This window comes from Gadus morhua, chromosome 9, assembly GCF_902167405.1.
Source record: "Gadus morhua chromosome 9, gadMor3.0, whole genome shotgun sequence".
Taxonomy (NCBI): Eukaryota; Metazoa; Chordata; class Actinopteri; order Gadiformes; family Gadidae; genus Gadus; species Gadus morhua.
This window is the reverse complement of record NC_044056.1, coordinates 2,261,229-2,275,355: the sequence shown is the minus strand read 5'-3', so window position 1 is coordinate 2,275,355 and position 14,127 is coordinate 2,261,229. Positions and strand designations below refer to the sequence as shown.

The following is a 14,127-nucleotide window of genomic DNA, read 5'->3' as shown; positions in this document are numbered from 1 at the left end:
GCCTGGATGGCTGGAATGTACATTAAATACATAATTGCAACAAATAAAAAAGCCAATATTTTCAACATTCAAGCTATGCTTAATATAAACAATCAATACGCCCCTAGTGGCAACAATGGGACCAAGAAAGACAAATACAGGCTGAATTAAGAGTTGGCCTTGATGTGGAAAGCACTAAGCCAGCTCCCTTCTGCTGGCTCAGAGTGTGTAAAGTGGAATAGCAGAACGTGTCACAGTAAATGGACACTTTGTTTACTCTATTGAACATATTTATTGAGACTCTGAAGAACGACCATTCACACAGACTCCATGATAATCTCGCAGGTACATGGCCGTGAAGCTAAACTCACATCTACGTTAAGGTCACTTAACAAATTAAAGTCAGAGATGTGTGTGTGTGTGTGTGTGTGTGTGTGTGCCTGTTTTAGAGATAAAACAACTACAAGAATAGCACTTGGTTGAGTCATTAGTTTGGATATAGGGGATTGAGCAGTGGAGTCGGGGTTCTGTGTAGTTTTCTGTTTAGACATTTGGCATCGTGTTCAACAGAAAGTCACAAGAACACTTTGAAAATGATTGTGCATTCAACTGAGCAAAGACAACCTGATGCCTAATCCAATCCTTTCAGTGCGAAATATTTATCATCAGAGGAATCAACCGAGCTTTCAGTCTGTGAAGTATCGAAATCCAACCATCTGACAACCAAAATGCACAAATGAATAAATTGTTGGTTTAGGTAGTTCCATTTGGGCATTCTAAATAAAGAAAATAAAGGAAGAGGCAAAATGCAAAAGAAGTCATGGCTGGTACAAGAATCAGTTATCTTTGCATTTTCCGATTATAATGACGTTAAATTGGTATTAGCCCCTTGAAGGCATGATCGGAGCATCCCGAGATCCCAGCTAAACGGTTGTAATTCCTCTAGGCAACGCAAAAGATGCTCGCTGAAAGAACCGTTAATCCGTTTCAAAGCGGAACCCCAGGTTCATCCACTTAATCCCAACAAGCAGCTGTGCTTAACATCTGGCCGTCTCCAAGGCGGTTTCTACAACAACAAAAACAGCACTAATGTGGTTCGTGTACAGAAATACGCGGAAAATGGACAGGAAGCGAGAGCAAGAGAGCAAGAGTGAAAAAAAAACGTGGAGCCTACTCATTAGAACATTACTTTTCTCGCAGAAAGAGAATGTCCCTTTTGGCAAAAGACCTGTTCTGGGACTTTGCCCATCTCCCATTATTCTGCAGCCAGCTGTCCCTAGAAAACCCAAGGCGCTGGCTCTGTTTAAACTCAAATACATTTTGACACACCCTGTAAGCTGCACATCTCCGCTCTGTCAAAGCCATTCAGTGCTCCCACGTAGGCCCATTCTGCCTCCTGCTATCCAAACACACTGAATCACCCGCTAGGAGAGAGGAGTACAGGCGTGGGTAGTCCTCACCTAACCAACGTCTGTGGTCCCCAGGAAGAGCGGAGGATACGCATTTAAAAATAAACCAACTGGAGGTACATGTTTAGTCAATGAACTACCAGTGGAGACATGCCCTATTTATCTTCCGCCTGCTTTCTTTACTAAATGAGGCCATCCCTTTTCTATCTTGGGGTGTCGGTTACGAGGCCCAAGGATCTGAAGGAGCGTTTGCTAAATAACACTCAATATGGTGGTATGCCAGGGTGCTGAAGTCCTGCAGTTTGTTTTGACACAATGAATGAACCTTCCTGATATCATCAGAGATTACCAAATGTGCAAAGTAGAGCACTTCTGCCAAGGCCAAATACAAGAAGGCCCACTTCAATACCAGATATAAAATGGCCTTTTCCAATAGGCATCTTCCAAGGAACTAACATTTCAGGGGGAAGCTAGTCAAAGTAGACCTCAGAGATTCTGAAGCAGCCATTGGAAATGTCATAGCGTTAACCATTTTATTTGCGTGTCGAAAAGATAATCGAGCCCATGCAAAGTGCCATATATTCAGCTAATTCCCCAATAGTACCGCTTGAAAGCCATCAATAAAAGTCGTTCCTGTGGGACAGCACCGCCAATTTACATCAAGGCATAAAATTCTTTGCATTAGGTAGCGGTCCTAGTATCTAATTAAATGTATGCTGCGATCAGTGCGATGCCTACCAGGTGAATGACTCTCCATGCGAGTGTCAACATAGCAGTCCGGGATAAATGGTCGCTCTGTGTTTTTAGTCATGCAGCTAGAACAGAGGGGGACAGGTGAGAGCTCAACTTACCTTTCACCTGAGCCACGGTAGGCACAGCATCCAAAAGCCTCTGTCGAAGCCGCCCGTCTCACCTGGAGAGAGAGAGATTCACGTTTACTCGTACAGAATACAATACGATGGTCCAAATTAATCCACATACCACAGGATAATGGTATCTCTGATATATTGGCAATGTGTGTGTAAGATAATTCCATCCCTGCAAATTCCCTCCATGTCCAATGTCAATAAGCCATGAGAAAAAATAAATAATTTGGAAGTCTGACGATAAATTAATTACCTTGCCGAACAATCAAAAACCCATCACAATAACCGACGCTCCAAACAACCGTTCTTGGCAGCGAGCCCCTCGGCTATATAGATAGACACAGACTCCTGGGTGTCTGCCCCTCCCCTCTCTAGTCACACCACCAGGGGCCGCGACGAGGAGGGAGGGCCTCCGTCTGGCTACTGTCGTCAGGGAACCCCACCTAGGGGCTCGGCGCCCTCCCCCTGGAGCCACACCGAGAGGCTGTTTACGTGGCCTCACACGCGCGCACTCTCCACCCCAGCACCAGGCCGCTGATCCAAAAGAGTACCGCTGCCACAGACCCACAGCGGCTCCTCAGCGGCACTTTGTTCCGACACCAGAGAGTATAGTAGTCTACGCCGAGAGAGCAGTGTTTTCAGTCAATACCTTTATGGTTTAGAATGTCACCTTGGGCAACTCGCGGCTGCACACACACAGACACACAGTTGTGTTAAGTCACTTTTTCTTGTGCGCTAAAGACCAGTGTCAAATTTCCTTCATATTACACACTAAGGAAGAGTTAAACAGAACTAGGGTGTGGTTAAACATAGGAGGGATCAGACGCTATTGATATTTAGGATTTGCTAAACCTGTGTAGCTAAGTATGCCTAATTGCATAAACGCTTAGCGCTTGGGATCATTATCGTTCATGTTTTGTGTTGTCAATCACAGAATTAAGTTAACTATGTAGATTTGATGTTGTTGAGTAGAAACAAGCGGCATGACGTGTCTTCTGAACCTTTACTAGCGTTTCCATGACGGAGAAATGCTATGTGTCAACATAAAGTAGCCTGAGAAGCTTGTCCAAACACCAGACAAGGAGGAAGTGTTCAGGCAAGAGCAGTGACAAGGCTTGAAGCAGGGAATAAGTCTCTTCCTTTAAATCCCACTGCAGTCCCGAGGAGAAAGGCCTAGAGTACATCTAACCTAAATAAGAAGTGAACTGAAAGAGAATCCCTGATCTGACAGTCCTTAGAAGCGGGCAGAGAATCAGATAGAGTGAGGGATCAGGCATGAAACAGAAGCAAAAGAGATTATTAAAACGTTAAAGTGAAAGAAGAAATACAATACAGTCAATTAAGCATCAGCAAAGTCTTTAAGCAGGTCTGATCAGGAGACATTTTTTTGGAGTGGGAGAATGGGCCAGCATGCAAACAGCAGGAGAAATAAGAGTAAAGGTCTAAAACGTAATGATTGACCAAAATGTAATAAAGCAGTGTTTCCCTCAAATGAGGCTACGATCCTGGCTGACTGCAGGTCCAGCAATTTGAGAGCCCATTAGGAAATGAAGGGCTGGTCAAGGCAGATCATTGTAGTCATGGGACTAGGAACAAACTACGTCATATTCTGGGTCAACATGTTTTACCATATTATTAGCCTAGATATTAGCTTCAAAATTAACATACATTGAAGCTGCTGTAGATTTGATTTGAGATTCGAGAGTTATAAAGAATGAGCAGAAAAAATAAATAAGAAAAAATAAATAAAAAATAATTCAGGATTTTGAAACTAAACAGCACAAGAAAGTCTGCTCATTCTCTGATCCCTACATTGCTCTGCCGTTGAGGAGTGGTGCCATCCCTCGCCCCAGATTGACACGGCAAAATGGATTTCCCGACCCAATAAGGGAAGAATGCACTGACGTTTTGTTGAAATGTCTTCTCAATAACCATTAGTAGTCATATCATGAATATTTTCCCTTTCTCATGAAAGAAATGAAATTCCTGTTTCTTAAGTCTCCATTTCCTTTTTCGATCAGCTATGATGCATATAAAAAAACCGTCTTAGATCATTTGAGTTGTCTCTTGGCTGTCCATATTATGATTGGGTTATTCAAATTTTAGGGCTAAACCAGATTTTTCTGTTTATGATGAAGTGAATAGCAACAGTATTGTCAACATTCGCATGTTTACTTTGTTGCAGTTAATGACCATATATCACCATGCTTGAGTCTTTGACTTTAAAACTAAAACAAAACCCCAAAAATACCCCACAGTTTACCAGACATGTTTAAGCCATTACTAATTAATAGGGATGCACCGAAAATTCTGCCACCGAAAATGTTTGGCCGATATTGGCCCAAAACATAATTTTCGGTTTCGGCACGCTTCACAGCTGCCAAATATCGAAAGAAGTAAAAAAAAACACTTTAAAATGAAACCTTCCAGGTCACATGACCGGCACCAATTCTATCTAGCGGAAACACTGGACTAAATACACTCTCAGAAATAGGGCACTGCCCAAGTTAAAAGCCGTTGTACCGCTAAAGTTACAGGAGGATTATTCATTTGCTGTGTGTTCAGCCCTCCCCCCCCCCTTTTTTTTTTTTTTTTTTCAAGCAGTTGTTAATGCACTTTTTTGTTGTGAGCATACAGAATATATGCACGTGAATTTCTTTCAGCAGTCAGTTTAAGGCTCAAAGGCTCAAAGAAGGCCAAATATAAATATTTTGTTTTACTAATTTATTTCAAGTTATATTTTTCTTATATTCTTGCTATAAGGTCTGCAGGAATGTTAGAAAATGTTCAGTATTAAATAAATCTTTTTAAATTGCGGATTTGTAATTCATTTTTTTTATTGAAAAGCAAGACAAAAAAGTTTATAAGGGAAATTAAGCAAAATGAATGAAAAACAGCAAAAGCCACATTCAGTATTCGGTTTCGGCTTTCAGCCAACTGTTTCAGTATATTCGGTTTCGGCCTAGAATTTTCATTTCGATGCATCCCTACTAATTAATGAGGTAGATTGAGGTCCACAGCTGAATCAACCTAGGCAAAATGCGAGAACTTATCCAAGCCACAAATAACCAGATACTAAAACAGCTCAACGCAGACATTGCCCTGATTACGGTACTCCTTTGACTTCTGAAGGAACACAGGCCTTTAAAGTCAAGTATCTCATCAGCCATCTCCTCCACCTCCATGTTCCACATCCCCATCGACGATCTTTAAAAACCCTTGGCTTGATGGAATCACTTTAGCAGCTCCCAGGGGGGGGGTAGCACGTAGCATCGTTCAAGTTGGTTGCCAGCAATAGACATTTGAAAGGAGGTTTATGCAAGGCAGTGGGGCTAGTGCTATTTTTCGAACCCCAACCCTTGAACATGATTTGTAAAAAAAAAAAATAGGCTTGTTCAGCTTGGTCAGGTACTACTAGCAGCAATTTATGAAATACTAGTTATAAAGTCGCCACATGTTAAGTTTGTTTCATCATCTTCACATCATAAAGCAGATGTCGCTGCATTTTTGACTTTGAGCGGACTACACTCAGAATCACTGATGAGAAGTGTACCTATGCTGTAGGTATTTACTCTAAGGTAACATTCTCCTTCACGTCACATTTATTTGACAAAGGTAGAATTGGATAAGAAAGAAAATATTTGACAGGTCAATGCTGAGGAAAAACGGAACATCTGGTTTCGTTCCAAGGCCATCAACCAACAGAGAAGCTGCACTAAAGCCTGTGACTAAATGTGAGCAAACAACAAATAACATAAGATGTTAATTTAAAAAAACAGTTATTTTTGTTTTGGCTAACATCTACAATGCCTAGAGAGTGTATTTTCCAATGACACGTGGATGCAATCTGAGCCCATTATCCAGCTTACAAACCAAGAAGAACACATTGGGAGCAGGCATGGTATTGCATAATATAAAGCATACCTTTGATGTACCTGTACACCTGTGTCAATAGGCTAGCCTACTAATGGGCCATGTGCCAGCATAATAATGCATGCTAGCTACCGTGCTAAGAAAAAGCTAGCAGACCTATGCCATTGTGCCCTTTAAATTCAGGAGAATTTGGGAAATTACCGGAATTTGTAAAATGCAGAATTTTCGTAACACTAACCTGTTGACTGTTTGGAATTTATGAAATAAACATAAACTGGAAAACTGGTTTGCTTGAATTATCGTCTGCCGGTCAAAGTATATCTGAGAGTCATCAGGGTTTGGAAATACGCCCACAAAAAGGATTCTGGAGATAAACTTCCCAATCAGCAAACCAACCCGTTATGGCTGTGTTATGGCTATGGCTGATGGATATGGCCAAAATCTATCGGACCTCAAACTTTTTTGGGTCTACACACAATAATTATTACGATTGCAGTCCAATAATCTGTTAACAATATAAAGGCCATATAACTAACTATCCTTCAACTGCCAAGAATGCAAATTTGATTGTAACAGACGTTGAAACATGCAGATTCTGACTCTCAGTATGTTGCACAGGGTAATACTCGGTGAGAAGGACGAACAGGTTTGTTCTATTCTGTCTAACGGTGTATAAGAGACAGGTCTCAAAGCGAGGCAGCAGCACTTCTCTCTACAGAGCCACCATTTGGTCCATATTTTTACACAATGGTCAAATAACAAAGCATTGAGCCCAAATATTGTCTAACTATAAGGCAACCAAACAGGATAGGAATGGCTCCAACTAGCTCTGAAACAGTAAAAAGCAGGTAAAAAATAAACAAGTGTACAAAATAAAGAGTACACATTGAGATTTGGACCATGTATTAATTGTTGTAACTACTTGCTTCCCTAGCCTGCAGGTCAGTCACTAACATAGCCCGTTTCATTGTCCTTGAAATTATTTTGCTGAATCAGTGACCGATACTGTAAATATACATATCACTAACCTCTCAAAATGTATCATTAAATAAGTTTGAGAAATTTAGCAGGTGACACATGCATTATAATTAATTTAAAATGTAAAATTGGAAGTCAAGCAAAGCATCAAATTCTCTTCTTCAGCAATTTCCTCAACATTTAATTTCTTCTAGCAACCCAAGGGGGAAAATGCAAACTCCAAACTGAAGGTGCCAGCTTGAATCCTTTAAACCTGCTGCTCATTGTGAGAAAGTACCTCTTGTACCACCAAAGAAGTCCTGACCGACAACATTGCTGTCATAAGAGTGCGTTACCACATGACCAGAGCACCGTTCACAAGGCCGCTTAAACACATCACACACACACACACACGAGAGACAGAAAATAAGCAACCACAGGAGAGAATATAAACTGCAAACAGTGATACTAATACTAATGAATAGTGTTATCAGAATACATCAACAAATAACGACAAAGTTCTATACGTTATATTTCTGTTTGCACAGACAGTAGTCAGGTGCCATGTCCCTGTGAATGTGTGATGTAGAAACTGTCACCACACTGCAACCTGAGGTTTTGATGTGAGCTAGCTGTCAAAGGGGACCACAACCTTCCACAAACATTGACACCACACACTAGACGGCAGTGGTCAAAGCACTACCGGAATATTTGAATGTTTTAATATCCAAAAATGAACAATTATTAATGCAGTCATCCCATATTCTTCCATTCTGATGATGGCTGCCATTACCTCAACTAAAGCATTGACGTGTTCTCTGACGTTAAGTGTCCTTAAATATAAGATTTAATCACTGGGATGTTCTGACGAAATGTCACCTAGCCTTCTTCCCACAGTCACTGAACATGAAGTTAAAAAAAACAATATTTTTGTATTTACATTTATTCGTAAAGACAGTGTTGAAATTGAAATTCGGATTCCTTCCTACCGAAAAAAAATCAAGATATTTGAATATTCGGGCTCAGACTTTAACACAACCTCCACCAACACCGCTAAACAGCCTTTTTAAGAAATGAAGAAAACATGACAAGGGAAGTGCTTAGTAACTACTTAGCCTTGATTAAATCGATGTTTGTCGCGGCACCATAATTATCAGGCAGGGCCTAATAATAGTCTAATGATACACTGTTACATCCAACAATTTGAAACCCTACAATACACTGGTTTCTATGATGGCCTTGTGGGGATAAAATCGAATGGTGAAGCAATAGAGATTCAGTCTACCAGAGCTCAAGAATTTTTCATAAAGCCTGTTTAATACAGTATACAATGAAATACATTAATGTTCTTCACCATTTTGCCTCGACCGAATTAACAGATTTTTACAAGGCAATCTCAAAGCCTCTTTGTCTAAATAGCATTAGCAGCACATTCAGGTTTCCGAGATAAAACTCAAATATGATATATTCGATGATATGTACCAGTACTGTGTTTATTACTAAACACTCAAAACAAAAAGGCCATGGGTGAAATTGGTCCCACCTACACAAGTGGCAGTCCCTTTGTTAGGTTTGAAGTGAGAGTGAGAGTGGGATATCTATTGCATAGGCAAAAGTGTAAAAGGTTTTCTTCGAACTGTTGCAGCATAAAACTGTGGGTCTACCACCCCAGAGGGGTTCTATAAATACACAATGGCTATGGACACCTGGCTCAGAGAAACGTGACAGGGGTCAGAGGTGAGAGGTCAGAGAGAAAGACAAGCTGACTTACTAACAGGCCTACATACCGACGTACATCACCCTTCGTGTAAAGTAGAAACAAACAGGCTGCATTTCATCTGGGGGAAGCCTGGGTACAATAACAGAAGGTTCTGGTCTGTTGGTCAATTTGCACTAGTTCGACCAAATTCTCAAACAACTTCATAAAAAATGCTGACATGGTTTAAAAGACTATAACCCTTATAAGACAGGTGGTCAAAAACCCTGAGTTTTCACACTTTGAACTCGCCAAAGTAAAGGATGCCTGCTAGTCTACCGACTGAACATTAACTCGCCTACAAACTTTACATTTTCTACACGTGTGTCCGAATTGGTTTAAATACGATAAGAAAAAAGTGTGTTTCCATTCTTTCATGTTTAACGCCTCATAGGTTTGGAGTATGACCATGTCCGACATGGCACCTTGGCACGTAGCACAGCCTCATCTATTGGGACCCATTATAATAACCACAGAGCCAAACCTGGGATCAACCCTTCCAACGTGCCGTCTTTCTACTAAAGCCCGACCGATATATCGGCAGGCCGATATTATCGGCCGATAGTAGGCATTTTTCAAACTATTCGGTATCGGCATTTATAATGGCCGATAAAAAAAAGAAAATAAAAAAAAAGTTTGTAACGCCCAAACCCGCTGAATCAGGCAGAGTTAGGCAGAGTGAATGTCGGAGATCGACGGAGATCATCTGTGTTATTCATGCGTGTTCATGGTAAGTTGACAACTGTCACGAGACATACATTGCTTGAATAACAATTAAAAGAACATCCCCATCAATTCTCTAAAGTCGATAAGCATGACTTAATTCATGACTACCATGTCCAGTTTTGTTGTTGTTACGTGTTAGCTGAGAGTGAAAAGGATTTAAAGGATAACTACAAATAAACAATGTTAGGGAAATGTGTTTGTTTTGTTGATGTTTCTGGATTTTTTTTTAATATATATATATATATATATCGGCCGATATATCGGCATATCGGATTTTTAAATCACAAAATATTCGTATTGGTATCGGCCTTAAAAATTCTATATCGGTCGGGCTCTACTTTCTACAACGCAGCACCTCCCAGCCTCTGCTCGGCGCTCCATGGCTCATCTGGTGTGACCCGCTTCACGCTGAAGCGGGTCACACCAGCTTCAACGGTACCGAACCTGACTCGGACCATGAGTGGGTCGATTCAGTAAATCCAGACAAAACATGCAGGTTTTTAATTTGCTTTTTTTTCTCCTATCGACCAATAGATTGGTCGTAGGGTGTTTCCCACAGACCAAGGACCAATGTGTAGTGCGCGAGGGGGGGGGGGGGGTGGCAGCGCAGGCACAGCACGGCGACGCGGCCGTCAGTGAGTGTGCATGTAACTCCGCGTTTACACGCGGACACATCTGATTCGCATAGATGTGGAAGAACAGCTCAATTGGAATAGAAAAGTATCATATATATACGCCTCAATCGGTTCGGAATACAATTCTATGCGGAATAGAATAGGTGGTGTAGTCCGCTACAAATACTTACTCCGATTAGTTTGGGGTTTCCAAATCGCGTTATTGAAAAAAAAATTTTTTTTTTTTTTTCTTACAATTAAAAAAAAAAAAAAAAAAAAAAAGCCAGAATCAATTCGTGGCGCTCGATGTTGATTCTGTGGCGCCGCGCCACACAATGGTCTATGTATGGGAAACACTGGTAGAATTACAGCAGACCACGTTTTCTTTGGTTGACGACAGTCCTACATAATATAGCATTTTAAAAATGACAATACAAATATCAAAAAAGCCTAAAACATAAATGACGTGTGTATATAAGGACCAATCTGATTCAGGTACTCTGTATTCCTTTGACTTATTAACCATACCAGTCGCATTAACTCGGAGAAGGAAAAAATAATACAATTATATTGATACCATTGGTATCTCCAAAACCTATATTTTGTCTCTCATCCCTGAGCACTGCACTCTGTGCCAGTAGGAGTGTGTTGTCTGAGGTCAGAAAGAGAAAGAGACAAAGACAGCATCCTACCCAGTAGCCTGAGGAGCACAGGAGCATAGCCGCGGCAGGCAGCACTGGGCCATATATCAAAGCCCTGGAGGGAGACACTCCCTTAGTGAAGATCACAGTCCGTCCTACTGCCGTGCTGCTACTATACTGTCATTTCAGGAAACACATAACCAGTCATAAAGCTGGTTCAAGGAAGATAAGGGAACTCGATTTTACACATTTGTACCACTATGTCAGGAGGACGAGCCCTTAAACACTACGTCTTATAGACGAGTTTATATGAAAGGTTTTTTGCAGGGCATCACTTTCTGATATGCATGCGTTTATTAGAAATACCTGTGGCCTCGCAGAAGAGATTCACCAATACAAACTCCATAATTCCAGATCTTGACATTCATGTTCAACGTGACCTTGATCACAATGCTTGTCATATAATAATCACGTATTCTGCATTAGAAATCATCAGACATGCTTTTGGTATCAGATTCTGCATTCAGACTGCTAAACAGAAGACACCTGTTGGTCACTTGCTGGTAAAGTAAATTATAGTCCTCTATAATCTTGGACTTTCCACATTCACTAAGACACTTATTCCTTCCATGAAAAGCCACAAGTCTACTTGATAGGCTTAAGGGCCAATGCTATTAAATGGCATGGTCAGATATGTGCAACTTAAAGGCCAAAGCTTTGTATTGGATTAGAGTGCCACATCAGGCACTGGGTCAATACTATACCGTCTTATAACAATGACCTTAAGACATGAATGCATTTATCAGACATTACAATAGTCCATATGAAAGATGGTAAATAGGTCTATAAACATAACTTTGAATGCAATCATTTCCAAAAACAAACAAGATTGTATCATCATTCGGGGTTATATATAAGTACACCATTTCATAATGAAGTTGGTCCAACCTGACTAGTACATTTCGACTGATGAATCGCCTCATGAAGATACCTACAAGGGATTTGGATTGTTCATTCAACAAATAGGTTTTCAACAGTAGCTAAGTAATGTACGTTAAAAGAAGTACAAGTAAGCGTGCTTATCATCAACCACTGCTGGTTGTTCATAAGAGGTTACACCCAGAATTAGGATACAGCTGTTGCACATATAACTTGGCCTATACTGCGTGATTATGCAGGTTATAGTGGTTGAATATTTATTACAACCACCCACCACATTAGAGTTCAAGTGTCATCAACACATAACTACTATGACAATACAATAAACTGCATTCAAATCGCATAACCAATGTTTTTTCAGAGCTTAGTACGGATTATTACGTGGTAACTGTTTGTAAACCCATACTGTAATACGTTTGTGGCAAGTCTCATCCATCCTACCTAGCATTCCAAGATTGCTAAAGCCGTATACCAAGCTTTACCAGACACGATCCGTACTTTCCTGTGCCATGGAACCTTTATGTTGAAATTCGTTAATATGCTAACAAGTGACAGGCAATGAAACACCGCATGGGGCATCCGTTCCGCTAACTTGCTAACGTCGTTCCAAGGCGTTCTCATCTCACGAAGGAACGCCTGGAAGGGGATGCTCCAAACTAGCGTTACTGGCGAGAAAGAGGGCGGGACCTTCATCTAAATCGGCGACTGAGCGGGAGGGACTTTCAATAGAGGATATCCGTTTTAGTTGCAAGTTTAGGATATTGCCCCGTCAAATATATCGTTAAAACCCCAAAAATATTTTCCTTTCTTTTTTTGTTATTCATTTTCATGTTATAATTATTCTTTCTCCAAATACTGTTCACTGGCGTACTTAGCTCATCGAAGTATGAGACGGGAAATTGCGTTGCAGTGGACCGGGATAACGCTACAATTCAGCATCCTCTCTCAGCCTACTAACTTGCTATCGTGGAAGACTTTAGCTTGTCAGGTACTAGCGACCCCAGTGACCGCATAACGAGTAAGGTAGATCAATTATCTTTTCATAAACACTGGGCTGAAAATAGAGATGTCTGTATGTTGTTTATTTGTCAAATTCAGCAATGGGCTAGACCTCACAAAAGAAGAAATTACATAATGCTATTTAGACGTTGCTAACCGACGTAAGCTAGCACGTAGTTTTAGCACAAAAGCAACTAACGGTAATATTCTCTCAAAATAGCTATTCTGTTTTCCCGATGCCGCCGATTAACAATCATATCAATAACATAACACAGACTTACTTTTTGTCGTGATCGGTCGTGCACATGAAGCTGTTTAAGACCTATTTTCCACGTAGCAATCCAGAATCCGCTACTCTCTACGACAGCTTCGTTGCCGTGGCTCTCTGGATACTGGATAGCTCGACTGGCAGCCAGTCGGCAGAGGAGTCGACCAGTCAACGTACGGTGTGATGCAGACGTCTGGACGGAGGAGCAGTCAAGTTGGAATGGGTTCCTAGAGGTTTTGGCGCCTCCAGTGTCAACAGTTTGTCACAACTGTTTGAGGTTTACTACAAAATCACCATCTACTCTTTTAATTCCTACTTAATGGGGCTCGCAATTCTTCTTAAAGCCCTGTAAATCATAGGGCCCGCCCTTCCCATTCATTCAATGATCTTCAGTTTCAACTGACATCAATCCTCTGACGCTGTCAACAAATAATAATATATAAACAAACATTATTGACCTGTATGCCAATCCACACAACAAAGTAATCAATTATGTGAATATTGTTGCCTGGTCATTTGATTAACCACCCTCTGTTTTATCAGTGTTTGAAGCTATATAATATTTTTCTTATGTGCAATGTGGAATATACGTTCAAAGCTATTATATGAATGCATCATTGTGACTGGCAGGCCAGCAGAATTCATTATTACTGCAAAAATATTTGAAGCAGTATCTGTCTGTCTGTTCCTGGCAAATTAGGCCTTTTTAAAACTGCAGCATGTCTTCTCAACTGCTAGGTCTAAGATTCAGAAATGACTTCTATTATTTATTGATTCTTTGAGGGTGCACTTATCTGTCCATAACAGTCAGACTGGTTGAATAATGCAGAGGTGTTCCACATGGCTCCTGCAGAAAGCCATCTATTCCTGACACAGTTGTATTCCTGTCTTCGATCCCCCATTTTCTTGATGGAAATTAAACACTTTTTACATCATGGTTTTGTTACCCGGGTCATGGGGTTTAAGACACACGCAGCCATTTGGTGTGAGTTATAAATTAGTTTTTCCATCACAATGATTTGCATGTTTTTTGCAATTACTGATACATCTTAAACCATCCATAATCAATTTCACATAAAATAAAAGATATAATAAGCGTT

At 40.7% G+C, this 14,127-nt stretch overlaps 1 protein-coding gene and 1 long non-coding RNA gene across 4 annotated transcripts in view; one reads left to right on the top strand and one right to left on the bottom strand.

Annotated features, from left to right (window-relative positions):
- osbpl5 (oxysterol binding protein-like 5) overlaps positions 1–13,206 on the bottom strand; it is a 49,048-nt gene extending 35,842 nt beyond the window's left edge. Inside the window, exons 1-2 of one of the 3 annotated variants that reach the window (XM_030367248.1) lie at positions 13,041–13,206; positions 2,240–2,301 (exon numbers count right to left, since the gene is read on the bottom strand). The gene's annotated coding sequence lies outside the window, so the exon portion shown is untranslated. Of the gene's footprint in view, positions 1–2,239; positions 2,302–2,507; positions 2,527–12,201; positions 12,441–13,040 lie in introns of those variants that run through there. The other 2 variants (XM_030367249.1, XM_030367250.1) reach the window with 2 other exon arrangements.
- LOC115551475 (uncharacterized) lies at positions 12,542–13,964 on the top strand. Its single transcript, XR_003978040.1, has 2 exons — positions 12,542–12,783; positions 13,127–13,964. It is a non-coding gene; the product is annotated as an uncharacterized LOC115551475 (long non-coding RNA).
- Positions 13,965–14,127: the final 163 nt, after the last annotated feature.